At 44.3% G+C, this 16,502-nt stretch overlaps 1 protein-coding gene across 1 annotated transcript in view; it reads left to right on the top strand.

Annotated features, from left to right (window-relative positions):
• The window catches only part of sema6cb (semaphorin 6Cb), a 91,162-nt gene that overhangs the window by 10,271 nt on the left and 64,389 nt on the right, over positions 1–16,502 (top strand). The window contains exon 2 of the mRNA XM_029503530.1: positions 1,932–2,097. The gene's annotated coding sequence lies outside the window, so the exon portion shown is untranslated. The remainder of the gene's footprint in view (positions 1–1,931; positions 2,098–16,502) is intronic.

Raw genomic sequence — 16,502 nt, 5'->3', positions numbered from 1 at the left:
CTGAAAAGGGAATGTGCAATTTATAATGTAAGAAGCCGAGGTGACATCACAAAGTTCCAGAAGTCCTGATGTCTGGTCTCTGAGACCAGGCTGTGTGTATTCCTCTGTGGACTCCATACTTTCACAATATTAATAAAGAGCCCAAAAAGACATGGCTTTATACTAAACAGGACCTTAAATCAATTTTCCTTTAATTTATCACCCATCTGTACTGATAATGATTTAAACACAGTCAGGGACCTTGTGATATTGGTTTCGACCTTATCTCCCAGCTCGATGGACGGTAATGATTTCTGACAGGAGGAACAGCTGCAGCCTGTCCGCAGTGTGACCGGTGCGTGGGATGGTGGAAGTGAGTGGTCAGAGATTTTATGTGTAATGGAGCCTGGTAAACTTTAAATACATTTCAAGAGGTGACATCAAGTTTCTTTACTGCAGCAGACCATTTCCCATGACTGAGCTAGTGTCGTTTTGCGGTGCGGCCAGTAAACGCTTCCTCCCGCCGTCTTCATTCACAGACACACACACACACACACAGGTTAAGTCACCATAAGCCGGCATGCCAAAGCTCTCACCGCGCTCTGCTTAATTTGCAGACTGCTGGGGCTGCTAAGTATTTACAGGCCTTCAGCGGCTCTGCGAAGCGATGATGGGAGTCGGCGGTGATGTTGATGTTGCTCACGTTGGCTACAGCCAGCTGCCTCATTCAGGAGGAATTCAGAAAGCAATGCAGCTTATCTGCTGCGCTGTGCGACTCAGTCGGTGAGCTGGACACGCTTTATCCTTGACTAAGGATGTGAGGAATCGCTCTGCGGTCACAACCGTAATTTAAGTGCTATGGGTGCAGGATGAAAAAAAGAAAAGTGTCTGTAGGAAGTAAGCGCGGTTACAGGAAATCCATAGACAAGTTGCCATTAGTCACCATCGGTCATCAGGGGGGTCTGGGTGTGTGTCAGTTGTGGTGGAGATTGCTGAACTTGCAAAAAGGAATCTACGGGAAGTTCATCTGTGTAATTGTGGTGTTTGTGTGGGGAGGTGAGGTGAAGGATGGCAGAGAAGTTGTAGAGTGAAGCTAATGACAGAGCAGTCCTGCTTTTTAAGCCTCGGCCGAACGAGCCTCCAAAGACCAAGAGAGTCGATTGTCAGGCCTGTGAGGAAAGTTGTGAGTCCAGAGCGATGTGAACGAGCTCCTGACAGGGGACACTGGGGGTCGCCACGGGTGCTGTGGTTGAAGGTGTGAAAACAGAGGTGACACCTCGGTGCTGATGCTGTTTCACTGTGCTGCTTTCTCTTCTGTGGAGTTTTGTGTTTTCGTGCTTTGCAGCAGTCACCCGGAGGTGTAACACTGCTGCTGCTCTGCACAGTGTCTCCTCCATATTGTTATGAAAACAAGTTCGGATGCCCACGCAGTTTAACATAAGCGTGGGCACGTTGAACCTCACGGTGCATCCGTCTACTGTAACATAGCTCCACACAAAGGGAGTGGGTGGAGGTTTGGACGTTGAAAGTGAATAATCACGAACTTATATGCTGGTTGTCAGTGTATATACTTTGATACCAAGTGCACCTCCATGCTTTTAAGCAAATGGAGAAAAAGTAGCACCGGTCCAGAACCACTAAGCCCCTCCGCTCGTTTCCTATCATGGCCATGTTGCCCCCCGACCCGGCACATCTGGTTCTATTTACAGCCTCTCTGCTTGTGTTAGCTATGATGTTATGACAGCAGAGTGACTGAGGAGATTACACTAAGAGGGCACAGAGCCCCTCTCCACGGGGTTCTGTAGGTTAGTGGCCCCATTTATATAGATATATATAAAAACACAAAAAAGACGATAAGCCCTGGAGGGCTTCCAACAGGGTACGTGCTGTTTGCAGCGCAGCTGCTGCTCTGATGTTGTTGCTCATCTTCATGTGTGTGCTCTCTCTCACAGGAAGTTTGCTGAACGTTCATAGAGGGCGAAGCTCAAGGGAGGGGGGGGGGGGGGGGTCTCAGCCCCAAACCACCCACCGACTTCCTCATCATCATCATCTTCCCTAGGAGAAGTGGGAGGAGCCAAAGACTGTGGATTGGGAAATTGCGGCGCATGACAAAAATCAGTAAGTTCAGCTGTGATGCTTCGGGCACTCACAACAAAAAAAACAAGAAAACTTTATGTTATGTGTGTTTACATCCCTTTTGTTGTCCATTTGCTTTATTTGACCATTTTATGTGGTTTTGGGAAAAAAACACTTGTCCTTTCAATCAGGGATCAGTCTAGTAATTGTTATAGTTTATTTTTTATTTTTTATTTTTTTTTATGATGAAGACAATCAGTCCACCTCTATAAAGGCTCCATGTACCAACCTCCAAATAAAACACACAAAAAAAAAAACACAGTAATGACAAGAACAGCAAATTTAGATTTAAAACCTGAAGCCAAATTGCCAAAATGACACGTCTAGACTTCCACATCTGGGCAGATCCTGGATCAGAGGAGGGCTGCTTGTTTTCTGTAATTTGGTGCAGAGAAATATACAGCCCTTCCTCAGCCCCTCAAATCTCTTCCATACAACTACCTAAAGCTCTGGCAAAAGAGAAAAACAGGGCATCCTGTCCATCATCATCAGAAAATTCACTTTAAAGCCTCTTAAACAGCAGAATGATATTTGTGGTTTGATGAGCTGTGGATCCTTTTTAAAATCTTGTATTTTATATTGGAGCCAGCTTTGTTGCAAAACTACAAAACGTATGAATTGAATTCTTTATAGAAGCAGTTTTTTCCTTCTAAACTGTTATTTGGTGCAATTTTAGTTTTCAGTATTTTTACCAGTGCTCTGATATTGGCGTTGTGAAGGTTTCCTTGTTTTTTTTGTTCCCCACACTCAGCTGTAGAAATTCCTCATAGCCCTTTCCATCTCGGACGCCATGAGGCCCAGATTGGCCACATTAATGGGGAGGGAACTGTTGGCCGGTTTGAAGTGTGTTTTCAAAGACTGTCAGGGCCACTCAGGTAAACAGGGCTCATGTCCTCCTGAGCTCTTATTTGCAGCGATTAAACAGCACAAACGCTCACCAATGCTATCTCTGTATCCCCACCCACTTTCAAAGCGCTGCTTTTGTGCCGGGATCCCTCTTTTGGCCGCCCGTGCGCTCGTGCATTGTGGAGCCATTGTGCATCAGTTAAAGTGAACACAAGCCCACCACTTTTGCATCGCTCTCTGCTGGGAGGGGGCTGTACACCGTGGTTCGGTTTGAAGGTTGAACGTACAGGAATGAGGCTTTTTAGTCGACTCGCTGGCGTCACGGTGGCACGAGGGCCTCGGTGTGGGACGGCCATTTTCTGCCTGTCATTATTGATGACACAAAGACATATCAGAGGGGGGTGAAATGGGACAGAATGATAGTCAATGCGGGTGCACAGGCGTGAAACATGATCAGACTGCTAAGCTGAATAGAGGTATTATTGTGCCAAAAACATTAGAGAGAGAGGGAGAGAGAGGCAGGCAGAAACAGACTGAGTGGCATTGCTTTCATATCTTGTCACCCACTCACTTGACAATGCAAGCACTGTGTGTTTCCCACTATAAACGAAGCTCAGTCTGATGCATAGTTTGGATGTATGAGCGTTTGTTCATGGCCCACATGCTTTACAGGGAAAAAAAACCCAAGAGATCTTTGTTTATGAAAACAAAAAAAATCACGTTTCAAAATATACAACTTTAAAAGTTTAACTGCATCATGTTGTCCGTAGTCACTAATTGTTATTTCTCTTTTTATGCCTCTGCAGCAGCAGAGATGTTTCTACCATTCTTTTGGGCATAATATCGCAGTAACGCCTTGACAAACGTTTACTTGGACTCAAATCAACTGATTACATTTTTGTGGTCAACAGTGAGAGGCCACAGAGGCATCACAGTGGCCCCCGGGAATGCCATGTCTCCAAACCCCTCAGGGGAATTCTTTCCATTTTTTTTAACAACATTTCAGCAATGCTGGGAGAGAATTTCTTCAGGTTTTGAACACAACTCATTCTCTCAGACTGATTTTTGGTGGGTGTCAAAGGTCACGCATCAGTGACCTCACAAAAAGCAGTTTAGAGCCTTTTTGAATGTGGTTTCTCAAGAACTCCTCAATAGAATTCTTTGAAATTTGACACAATATCAGAGAAACGCCTCAATGAAACGCCCCCAGATTTTGGTACAAACTGATCGTATTTAAGCGGCAGAAGGTCAAAGATGAAGTTCAGCCTGACTTCACGAAGCGTTTCTTCAAACAGCTGCTTTATATTTCACGTGACGGGATGACGAGGATTTCACCTGGACAAGTAGGTGGTCGTTTTGTCTGTTGGTGTCTGTCAGATTACAGCAGCTGTCTCTGTGTGTTTGTCTGTTTCATATGAGTGCTCTGACACTTCCGGTCCAGATTTGAACAGGAATGTGGTTTGCACCTGAGATACCAGGAAGGTCTGTTTCTTGCCTTTGCCCTCTGATAGACTCCAGGTGACCCGTCCCACTGCTGCCTTCCTGTGTCCTTATTCTCTCCTCCATCCTTTCTCTCCCTCCTGCTTTTTCCTGATTCGTGCTCTTGCTCAATGTTAAATGAGGGCAAGGCCACACTTGGATGTGCTGTGACAAATTGGCACAGAGGAGGCAGATGGTGACGGGGAGGAGACTGGTTGTCATGCCATTTGCTGCAGTGACATGAATTGATCTCGGCGCCACAGAGCAGACACACATGCTCCACTTGTGTAATCCTGACTTTAGTTACAGCGCACACGCACACACACATGCACACCCCGGCGAACTCTGACACACAAGCCACCCTACATCAGCCTTCCCTTCCCATTAGTATCAATGATGTGTGCGGCGGAGGCGCTTGCTAACTGTCAGAGGCTTTCTGCTCGGCTCCGCTCGGAGAGGCGAAGGGATGCTGAGGGATTCTGACAGAGAGACAGAGCTCAGACTAATGGTAGGCTGGTGGGACTGTGGGAGCCTACTGCAGCGACACATACCATCACTGCTCTACTGTACATGTTGGCAGGCTGTTCTATTTACAGATCTGCTGTCTTGACAGTGTTTACCCATGAGGCTTTGGTGCAGCTTGACTAAAATCCCCACGGGTGCTTTCTGTTGCAGCACAACGTCTGTTAAGATCATAGTTTGTCTGACAGGACAGGCATTGCTTATTAGACTGTATCCCAGGGATGGGAAAATGTTCCCCGGTTGGTTTTTTCCTCACCGCTGTGTCGGAGAGGGACTTTAAAAGCACCACAGAGGAGAGCGGCATCTGAGCAGAAAGATTAAAGATGAGCCCAACTTTTCTCTCTAATGTCGGCTGTCTTGACCCATCAGGTCAGGTAGATCAGTGCGAGCCCACCAAAACTGGTGCTAGTGCAGCCGAGATTAAAACACTTTCTCAGCTTAGAACAGCTCAAGAGCAGCAGTGGAGCTCAACGGATGCCTCGGTAATGGAACTCACTTTTTTTTTTATCAGGTTCCTCTTACTGACATTTCAGAAAAGTCTTGTGTAAAAGTGTAAAATAGTTTCAAGGGAAAAACGGCATTTCTTTAGGGTCTTAATCTGTAACTTCCTCACTGTAAAATAACCCCCACCCCAAAAACGGTTGTCTAATTCAGACAGTGGTCACATGATGGGCCAGAGGTGGATCGGTCAGTCATGGCTGTTTGAGCTCATAGGGCTGCAGCTTTTTTGTGATTGTTTTGAGTGGGAGAAAACAAGCGGCAGATGTTACACACTGTCCATTTAAATGAAAACGATCTAAATTTAATAACTTCCATCTAATTTGTTTGGATCATAAAGTATGAGTGTCACCACTTCCCATTGAAATCTGTCCAAAGTCTTCATAGAAAATGGCTGTTTTATGAGCTCCACTGGTGAAACTAGCAGGAAACGCTTCCTCTCCCTGCATCAGCCACCTAACGAGCTCTGGTGTTGGTGAACATCTGAGCTGTGATTTACCAAACATTCCCAGCAACATCAGTGAAAGTCATCGCAGCCAAGCTCACATGGATTGGCCGCAGCATTTGGAAAATACATCTTAATCTGTGTTGGCACAGATGCTGGCACATATAAAATCAACATGCAACCAAGTGTTTCAGGCTTTAGTAACTGGAGTGTTTGTGAATACTGAGTCATAAAAGCTCGTGCTGGTAGCTTAAATAATACAAAAGAATATCAGCAACTCTCTTTATGCCGTTTAAAAAAAGAATTCTATTTATTTCTTTTTTTATGTATCTGATTCTCGTTAAAAAAAAAACAAGATTCAGGACGGGATAACGCCCGGCTCTAGGTCTCCTCACATGGAGCAGAATAGGATAACTTTCCCACGGCTGCTTAACATTCAGTGAACCTGCGAGCCGTAAGCAGGTAGAGGTTGGTGGGGGGGTTATTGATCAGCAGATGTGATGCTCGTGCTGCCTTCCTATTAGAAATCTGTGGAATCATCTGTGTGGGAGTTGTGATGCTCTTCCCTCACCTCGGGCCACATGAAAATGAAAAAAAATTAAAAAACTGGAGAACAGCTCTCAAAAGGTTGACACCCTTTCAGAATTTCCCTCTCAAACCGTGAAAAGAATAATTTAATCGATCTGAGCTGGAATTCAACAGAACCGCATCGACTTTCCTCTGAAACATGCCTCTCAGACAAATGTCTGGACTTCAAAGAACCTTTTTAGCTGATTTTCTTGCTCATCAACTGCTAATTACCCTTACACAGTAAAGCCCCAAAAGATTCAACTTCTCTGGGGTTAGTTAAACCAGCTGGCCTACAAAGAAAAAAATAAACACACAAATGCTCCACACGCTATGAGATACTCTGAGATGCTGTACGAGGGCCAGTTTCTTAGGAGAAAACACACTGAATCTGCTCGGGCACAGAGAACAAGCTGTGAGCAGAAATACAGCCCCTCCGTTTGTGATAACAGCTCTTTTATTGTCAGCAAAAACAATCTGCAGACCTCACTCCCCCATAACCGGGACCGCGCCATATTCATGGAGAAAGGAAAAGCTCCCAGAACGTAAAGTGCAAAAACAAATCTGCAGCCCAGTTTAAATAAATCATCTCCCTGTAATGGGGGAGAGAAATCCCTCTAAAAGAGCATAACTGCTTCTACAGTGTCAGCAAACAAGATTCAGGTACTGTGGCTGCGTGCCTCACTTTAACCTCAATTTTATTGCAACCCCAAGCCATTTGCATCCCTACGCTCGGAAACATTTAGTAAATTTGGATAATGAGCGTGGGATAATTTTAAAGTTGAAGTGAAAGTCGGGCAGCCCTCTAAGCTGCACTCAAGGCTGTTTATAATTACAATTCAAATGAGCAAAAGGTCAACAGTTTAATACACTTTTGTCTTAAACAACACAGAAAGGTCACAACAAGTAGTGAGTTTTGTTTTTCAGTTGCGTCCAGGATTGTGTTTAATTTATGGTAATGTTCTTTGCTATTGAATAATGTTTACTTTAAGGGCAAAACCTAAATTAATTCAATTACACTAAAGTTCATACATTTGCCCGTTAAAGTTGTGTCACTTTCACCCTTCAGATAGAAACTCCTGCACATGAAAATTGATCCATGTGGACACTTGGCTGAGCTTCAGATGAACAGGATTGCGGTTTTGTTGCCTCAGGGTGTTTTTGCACTTGTTGGCTTGACAACATATCAGTGCATGTGCTCACCAAAATGAAACAGTGATATGTGTGTTTTGTTAATTTAGAGCTTTATTTTAATTTTACATTTTTTATATAAAAAAAAAAAAAATTATAAATGAGTGTAGAGATTAGGGAAATAGGATGGAGACGAGGAATAATCTGCAGGAAAGAATCCTCCGTGATGTCACATTGGTCTGTGTTTTAATTTATCCGTCGGCCATCTTGCTTCTCGTTTCAAACATGAAACGTTCCCTTTGAAAAACATCTGCATCATGTTGTGTTGCAGACTTGAAACTAGAGACTGAGACCATAAAGTCATCAGGGAAATGTAAGTAATAGTTACTTTCTTCCAGCTTTGCCCCCTGATGGTCTTCAGTCTCCAGATGTGGAGTCAGTGCAGGTGATTCAACATCTGATTGAACATTTTGTGTGTGATATTCCAGTCAGCTGCGGATGCTGATGTAAAAGCAGCTTCTGTAGGTTACTCCTCAGCATTGGATTTGTTCAGTTTGTGTTGATTAATCTGGGAACATAGACACTACGGGTGTTTGGTTCAACTACAGCAGACTTTGTTGGAATGGCAGACTTCAGGCTTTGAATCTCTGAATGGACTGTGGTTGCTGTATTGTGGACATTGTTGGGAACCAGCCAGCTGAAATAGAACGAGGAGCTTGGGAGCCTCGGTTATGCAGTGAACTTCAGATGTAGAGATCTGCAGCCAAAAGACTCGGAGGCTGGAGTGGGCCTCAAAGCTTTGTGTGTTTTTTAATGACAGAATGTGCTCCGTGCGTAATCAAGAAGACTGATTAAAAACCCTTTGCGTCATGGTCCGGGCGGCAGCAGCATATGGCTGAAGGGCTTAAGCACACAGAGAAGACATCTGCAGAACCAAATCACTGAGACAGAAGCAAAGGGGAATGAAATCACAGAGATTAAAGGGACTCTGCCTCATCCCTCCTCCGGAGAAACAACTCATTTGTGAATGCCACCAGTCTGAGTTTTTTTTTTTTTTAAATAGCGACACAGTGTGATGTTTTTGTTAAAGCTGAGTGACAGTTCAGTGTTTCAGCACGCACTCCAATCTGATGAGAATAATTTGTAAGAGTCAGAAAACACTATGTTGAAACACTTCACACAGTCACACAAGGGAGTGAAATAGGTTGTAGAAGCAAGAGATAATGTCACAACGTTAAGATACCAGCCGTCTGTCACAACCCAAACAGGGTTCTATATAATTCTCTGTGTTTTTACTCTGTTTATGAATGTGGATCAGATTCCATAACCTGCAGTCAGGCCACAGGCCAAGAAGTTCAAAGGCCCACCGCACCAGAGGCTGCTCTCTTTAACGCTCGACACACACTGGGTACCTGGTGTGTGAGTCACGGCTGCCATTGTTGATCTTCTGCAGAAACACAGCTCAATGTTTACATGGAGTTTGCAGGAAACCTGAAAGTTCAATATCCCTCTTAATTTCTATTTTATTTCTGACAGTAAACTTCTCTAAAATGTAACTGTCTGTCTCCATGTGGTGTTGCTAGAAAGGTAAAAAGAAAATACTTATATATATTTCTTTTTTCATGCCCATCACATATATCAGATTCAGCCTGGACATACAGCTAATTGCATCAAGTTACTTTTGTGTGATGATGTTGGGATAAACTTGGGCAAGATTAAAAAAAAAAAAGTCAACTTGTAAATACAATTTTTGCTGCGGCATCATAATTTTTCCTCTCCATCGTCAGCTCATCCTACTCATGGTGGAAACTGTTGGTCTTCTCTCTTTAGTGTGAGAGGTCGTGACCCTACTCTGTGAAGTGCTTTCAGATAATGTGTGTTATGATTGCTGTGGCTTACTCGTTGATGAGCAGATCTATCTCCAGAGGCGTGTGTCTCTGCTGCAGAAGCTACAGAAATCTCTCTGGCTTGTTTGCATTTCTTTAAACCAATCACATTTGTCTTTTTCGGTCACGAAACAGGGTCACCGCGCCTACATCCAGCCAGTTAAATCAACTATGACTATACAAATAAAATAGAGTGGAGTTGGAGAGAAAGGTAGTCAGACAGACTGTTTTAAGGTCTAGAGAGAACCCTGGGGAATTTAAACGATTCCTGCAACTCAAGTTTCTGCTCCCGCTGAAAATAGAACAAAGGTAAAAACAAAAAAAATAAATCAATAATGTACCCAGAGGGATGCTGATGGGGTTTCCAGGTTACCGCTAAAGGAATGACTCTCCTGTTAGTGTTGACGAGTATAATGTTTACACTGTGTCCTTCAGTTCTGAGCTCTGCTGACTTTACTGTATTTATTTCTGCTTGGAGACATATTTATCAGCTGCAGTTTAAAGATGCTGAATTCAAGATTAAATATCAGAATAATCTGTCAGTTTGGTCCTGAAACAAGCCTGATCGCTTTCTGCTGCAGCAACAGAGAAGATTGAACAAAAACAAACAGAATAACATGAATACAAGTGAGTGCAGCACTTAAATATTTCTATTGTCAGTGCAACTGCACAATTTCATCAGATAACATAACATAACATTTACTGTTACAAGTTTAGTTGCTATTTCTTATTTTTCTATATATTTGTATTATATGTGCATAAATTGTTATTGCTTTTTATATATTGTTGTTTTTTTGCTCCTTCATTTGACAGTCATGGTGGAGGGACATGCAGTAAAGACTTTCCCCACATGGGTTTTCAAACTGGGGCACCTGCTCAGAGCTTTTGCCCCACATGGTGTAACCAGTTGGCTTTAGTCTGGAGGGAGCGACGTAAACATGACATTATTTCCTCCTGGGATCTCTAAAGGCTTATGCTTCTGATTTATTGTGGTATTCAGCCTGATACGATTACTTAAATCCATTTATCTTCATGTTTATGGTCATCTCTTTTCTCATCTGAACGTCTGGATCTCCATCTGCAGCTCAGTTTGGTTTTTATCTTGACAATCAAATAATCTCACCGCTGCTCTTTTTTTTAAATGATGGTGTCAATTACTGAAGCACGATCATTCTTTACAGAGCTCATGCGGGTTTGTGAGCACGTAGCGTCGGGCTGATGAACAACTAGGCAGCTGCTCCATAGAGGTCCCACATGTACTGAAAAATATGCATCGATTGAGCATCAAGGTCATCCTGGAGGAGGCTTTCTCAAGAGGGCTGAGAAGTCATCTGTGGAGTGAGCAAATAAGGCCAGGTGGCTGATGAACTGGGGAGAAGTTCAACAAACCCTATCACCAGTGACAAATGAAAGTGTCACCGGCCACCCTGCCTGGCATCACATCTCTGCTGTTGTTGTACGATAAGCCCCCGCCGCAGATTTGAGCCAGCAGCACGCCGTTTGAGGCCACGAGGACGGCGGCGTGGTAAAAGGAGCCTCAGGCAGATGCTTGTGTCTGAGTATTGATGGACCCAGACGTCCAAACGACTGTTTACAGCCGCGGATCACAGTGAGCGCCGGGCCGGGCCGGGCCGGTGGCCACCTCTCACCATCCTTCATCCTCTGTGCAGCCCAAAAGGAAGCGCTGTGAAGATTTGACATGACTCACTGTCACACGGCGCCACAGGATAAAGGAGTTTGTTTCCTGGGTACTTACATCCTTTCTCCTATCAAACATCCAAAGACACAGCGCTGACACGGCGGTCTAAAATTACAGCGCTTATGTTGCACACTGTGTGTCCTTGTTTTTTTTGTTTTTTTCTTTCTTTGTGTCACAGAACCTCCTGGCAGCCGCAGCCACACTTCACTGGAGAAGTGTACATAAATAATGGCTAACTGCACGAAAACATGGCAGAGGGGCTGCAGGCAGCATTGTGGTGTGGATGTTGATTCAGTTGAAGTTGCGAGGAAGTATGACAGGAAGATTCACCATAATACACAGGGAAGCGCTGTGTCGTTGGCCCACTGAGCCTGAGCGTGAAGAAAGCTATTTAATCAAGTAACTCTTCTAAAATATAACCCATAGACTGGATGTAAAAGCACATTGTAGGTTCTGCGTCTAAAAAGGCCGTGTCCACCACCGTTACTACGATATTATTTTCCTTCTGTCCATCCATTTCATTTTTCTGTCCTGTCTACTAAAAGCAGAAAATCCCCAAAAAATCTCTCTTTATTCACATCAATTAAATGTTCATAGCTGCCTAAATCTGCTGAAAGGAAAGCTGTCTTTATTGTTGTCATCCTCTTTTCTTAGTTGTGACAATGTTTATGAGTCAGTAACCACAGTTACACCCCACAGACAGTTTTGCATGGCATCAACGTAAAATTCAATTTGTGAAACTGCCACGTGAACTCTTGGATTCAGCCGAAAGTGTCGAGTCACGGCTGGATAAGTGGTCTCTTTGTGTACAAGTGTCCCCAGCAGACCTGCACTCGCATCTCTGGCCTCTTTTTACGCAGAGACATCCAGCCCTTTGTCAGGGAAGCCACAAGAATAATGGCCTCAGGTCTCCTCCTGAACGTGGACTAATGAGAGTCTCAAATCTGACAAACGGAGTGCATTTATCACGCACTCAAATTTAATGACACCACCACCACCCAGGCTTGGTCGCACACTCACCTCGGTATCCAGACTCTGCTCTAGATGGCCCCGTCATCCTCTCTTATTACTGATTATTATTTTTTTCATTAATAATATTCTGTCACTACGTGGTTGTACCTTGTGGAGGGGGAGGTGTGAAGAATGAATCAGACTCAGTGGGGAGGTCTGTTGGCATAGCGAGCCTTTGTTTTTCCTCTTTTATTCCTTTCCGTGCAGCCCTCCCAGTATGAATCAGTCGACTCTCAAATCCTTTTATCAGCTCTGTCTTACTTAAAAAAAAAAAAAAAAAAAAAAAGAGAGATGCGAAAATGCAGATGAGTGGAACACTTTGGCACGCGGGAATGGCGAGGGAGTCGAAAGATGAAAACTACACAGCCGCTTTGATCTCCTGCTATCAAGTGTTGTTTTGTATTTGCGGGGTGACATGCAGCTTTGCACAAGGACTCTTAAACTCGAGAAAGTTTAAAGGAGTGTCTATCAAGGAAACACGGATTTTCAAATGGTTTGACCTCTGGCAGTGTGTTGCTATGTTCAGCGATTCGCAGGGAAGCGCTGACGAGTTGAGCCGAGTTTCTTTAATCGCCAGTCTTTACTGTGGTATTGAAATTTATACTGAAACTCCATGAGAGACATTTCAGTTTGGTAGTTACCTTGTCAAACTCGGTGTCCATTGTGATGTAGCCCATATGTTGGGAAGAAGGGAGGATGATTGGAGTCCTAATTAGTTGGACTTGCAGGGCCTGCTGCCTTTAATGACTGTTAGGGGTTTCAATGGAGATAAGAGCTTATCCTCCTTAAGTGCTGGAAAGGTGACGTTATCTAAAGTGAAATCCGGGGCGTGCAGCACAGACACACGAAGAGACATGAGCAGCACAACACTGACTTGGTAAAGGTGCTGTGTTCCCAAAGAGAACAAAGGTGGACGGTGGTGATTGACGCCTGTGATGTCGCCTCACAGAGCGAATCAGACGAAGTCTACTAAGGAAAGGTTCATCCAACACTCATTTACTGTGTCAGCTCAGGATCCAACCGCTGTGCAAGAGGTGCAAGCTTAAGAGCACAGCGGTCACTCCAAGCTGGATCCAATCATCTCTCCTTAAAGCCTGAAGTCTTGTCTGATTCAAAGGTAACACAACAACCAAAGGACACATTTCTGTTGTGACACAGCGGCTGCTACGATTAGGAGCTATTGACTTACAATCCTGCAAGACAGGTTGAAAGTCCTTAAAACACCAGCATTTGTCTCCAGATGTGGAAATCTGAACTGTACTGTACTGACGCTAGCATGCTAGCAAGCTAGCACTGAGGATGTAAACTTACTGCACAAATAGGCTCTTTAAAGTTTTATTTAGGTACTTGTAGCTCAGTGTTTATACTTTGAAGGGCACGTCAGCTGGCCATCAAATGGCCAGATGTATTTTGCTCTTTAGATGGGAAGTTTGTATAAAAAGATTGCCAGATTTGTAATTTTTGTGTGATACAAGTGATACAATTGAAGAAACAAAATGGTCTCCAACAGAGTCAAATACAACAGCAGAGTCTGAAGTACTTAATTAATACCGATGGGAAATTACAAGCAATCATAGCACGAGGGCAGTCACTTCAATGCTTCTGGATTGTCAGATAATCACCATCATCATCATGTATTTGTCTCATTTGACTATCGAGACTTATCATTGAAGTAATCCAGCTCTGCTGATAATTTGCTCCCGCCTGTGCTGCTCTATGCAGTTGAAGTGAGACCTGCCAGCCTGAAACCGAGTAGTGGAATTGATTGTGTGGCAGATTCCAGACCAGTGAGCTGTGAGACACTGTCATTCCTCTCTTTCTCCTCCTCCTTCCTCCTCATCCTCATTTAGATTTACTGTCCTTCCCACCGTCGCTGTTCAAGCCCCCTCCCATGTCTCGCGACATGTAGTAGCCATTGATGAGGGGGCCACACTGCTCCGGAGCGCAGGGTAGCTCGTGGCCATTGACTTTTCTTTGGAGTGAGGGAGTTTTTAGAGCCATAAAATGAGATAAACTGGGCTCGACAGCTTCTGGGTCTTTCACTATGTGTTGAGATGATATCATCAGTGTGAGACAGCGGTAATAAAAGTGAGGTCAGCTGCCAGTGGAGGCTACTGCCCTGAAAGGTAACGCTGTCCTGATACGACTGCTGTCTCATTTCATTCCTCCTCCCAAGGCTCCTGGTGTGTGGCGAAGCTGACGCGTAGATGTCGCTTTTGAGCAGAAAAGGCGTCTAATAATTGGATGCATGCTTTACGTAGAGGAGCTGTTTGTCCCAAAGACAATGATAGAGTGTTTAATCTTCCCAGGAACAGTGAACCACACAGGCATGATGATGCCATTATCTCTGTGAGGCAGTCTCGCCAAGAAGCCTCACTCTTACCCTTGATTTATATTTCCCTTCATCAGCATCGACCAGTCTGATTGCAAAAATCATTCATTTATAAAAGCGGGGCTCGCTGCTTTTGTTCCTATTCAAGTGAAATTCACAAGATGTGCTTTTGTCACAGATTCCCGTGGTAGCGCCCCCCCTCCTACCCCCTCCTTTTTCTTCCTTATAATCTTGTTGGAGGTAATGTGACAGGGATGGATCTTCTGGGTGACGGCTGTGTGATTGCCTTTGCTAACAAGGGATAAAGGCAGTGGAGGAATTTTCACAGCTATTTATCTTCCTTTGATCAATTCTCAACTATTCTGCCTTCCTATGTCTTATCATTTCAGCAGAAATCTCCGTCTCGGCACATCAAATGCTGTGACCTCATCCTTTGTGAAACAAACAGAAAGGCAGCTCGTTGCATTGTAGCAAAATAGAAAATCTGAATCTTATCTCCTCAGCTCTCAGCCTTCCTTCATTTGAGGCAGCCAAAGTGTAGCGATATGCCACTCATAATTCACTTTTTGTCGAGAGGGAATAAAAGTTCCGGTAGATTGATAATTCATGCAGGATGTCTTTCAAAATAGAAAGCAAAGACTTTGGACTGCAAACGGTGCAGCAAGCTAATTGGTACCACAGGGGAGATAGAGATCAAAGAGCCTCTGTGTTAACAGTGAAGGCTCATTCTTTTTTTTGTCCACCACTGAGTTAATGGACACAAAACCACCTGAAGTCCTCAAAGTGGTGGTCATGAGCAGCGGCGGCGCCAAAGGGAGGCCGTTCCATTCATCACTAGGCCTCCTCAAACCAGGCAAATGGAACGCAAACGTCACATTCCCCCATGTCCTTGACCTAATCATCATGGTGAGGAAGTGCCGTCCCAAGTCCACCCTTCATAATAAGCCTCCAACTCGCCTCCTGTGTAATATTTGTCGTGGTTTGCCGTCAGTCCGGCTCATCTCTGAGTGATGGTTTGTCAAGGCAGCAGTGTGGAAAACCTCATCCACGTTGCGATCAAAGCATTAATTAGTTATTTTGGATAGTAAACAAGCATGTAGACGTGCAGACACACCAAATGTGATCAAAAGACTGCAAACGATCTCCCCATGAGTCGGTTTTTGTATCAGAGGAACCGTGGGGAGATGAGCTAACATCACCGCTGCCTTCATCAGACTGCTTTGCTTTGGATCTAACACTGATCTCACAGATTACACTTGGCTGGAACTCTCCTTCCCATCCTCTGGCACCATGAAAAGATTCACCTTCTCTCTCTCTATCTTTCTCCCCTCAATATATTAAAGGCTTTTATTAGCATATTTCCCTCCTGCTCGGTCTGTTGAATGTCTTCTATCCACCAGCTCGTGGCGCCCGTCAGGCCCTTGCCGAGGGTCAGCAGCTCTGTGTGAGTCGTGACGGGCTCAGGCAGCACGACGGTGTGTAAAGTGTTCTGGGACAGGAGCTTATAGCTGTTCCTTCCTCCTTTTGTGTCAGATCTTTCCTCAGCTGGTTTAGTGTCAGAGCAGACAGCAGTTACATCAGAGCTGGGGTGTTGTGTTACCACAGTGTGCATACAGATGGAGCAGTTAGCAGGGGAGAACGCTGATTTCACTTTCAGGGCTGTGTTCGGGGAAATACCGGTTCATGCTGTGTTATTGTCAATATAATCTCTTTTAACTCCACAAAAATTTTGGCTGTCTTTTCTTTCATCGTGGGGCTTTGCGCTGCATGACACATGATTATGGGATGTTGATTTTAATTTTCATACACAGTTATATCGAGCAAATGTCTTTGCCAATTACAGAGAGGATTCGTTCAGTGATTTCATTTTATTTCCAGTTTTGCCTCAGAAAGTTAGGATACTCAAACGCTTCCTCGCCTATCTCTAAACACTCCAAAGGGATTGCCCCCCCCGAAGTCGATAAGTCGTCT

The sequence above is a fragment of the Echeneis naucrates genome, chromosome 6 (genome assembly GCF_900963305.1).
Source record: "Echeneis naucrates chromosome 6, fEcheNa1.1, whole genome shotgun sequence".
Taxonomy (NCBI): Eukaryota; Metazoa; Chordata; class Actinopteri; order Carangiformes; family Echeneidae; genus Echeneis; species Echeneis naucrates.
This window is presented reverse-complemented; position numbering and strand designations above follow the sequence as displayed.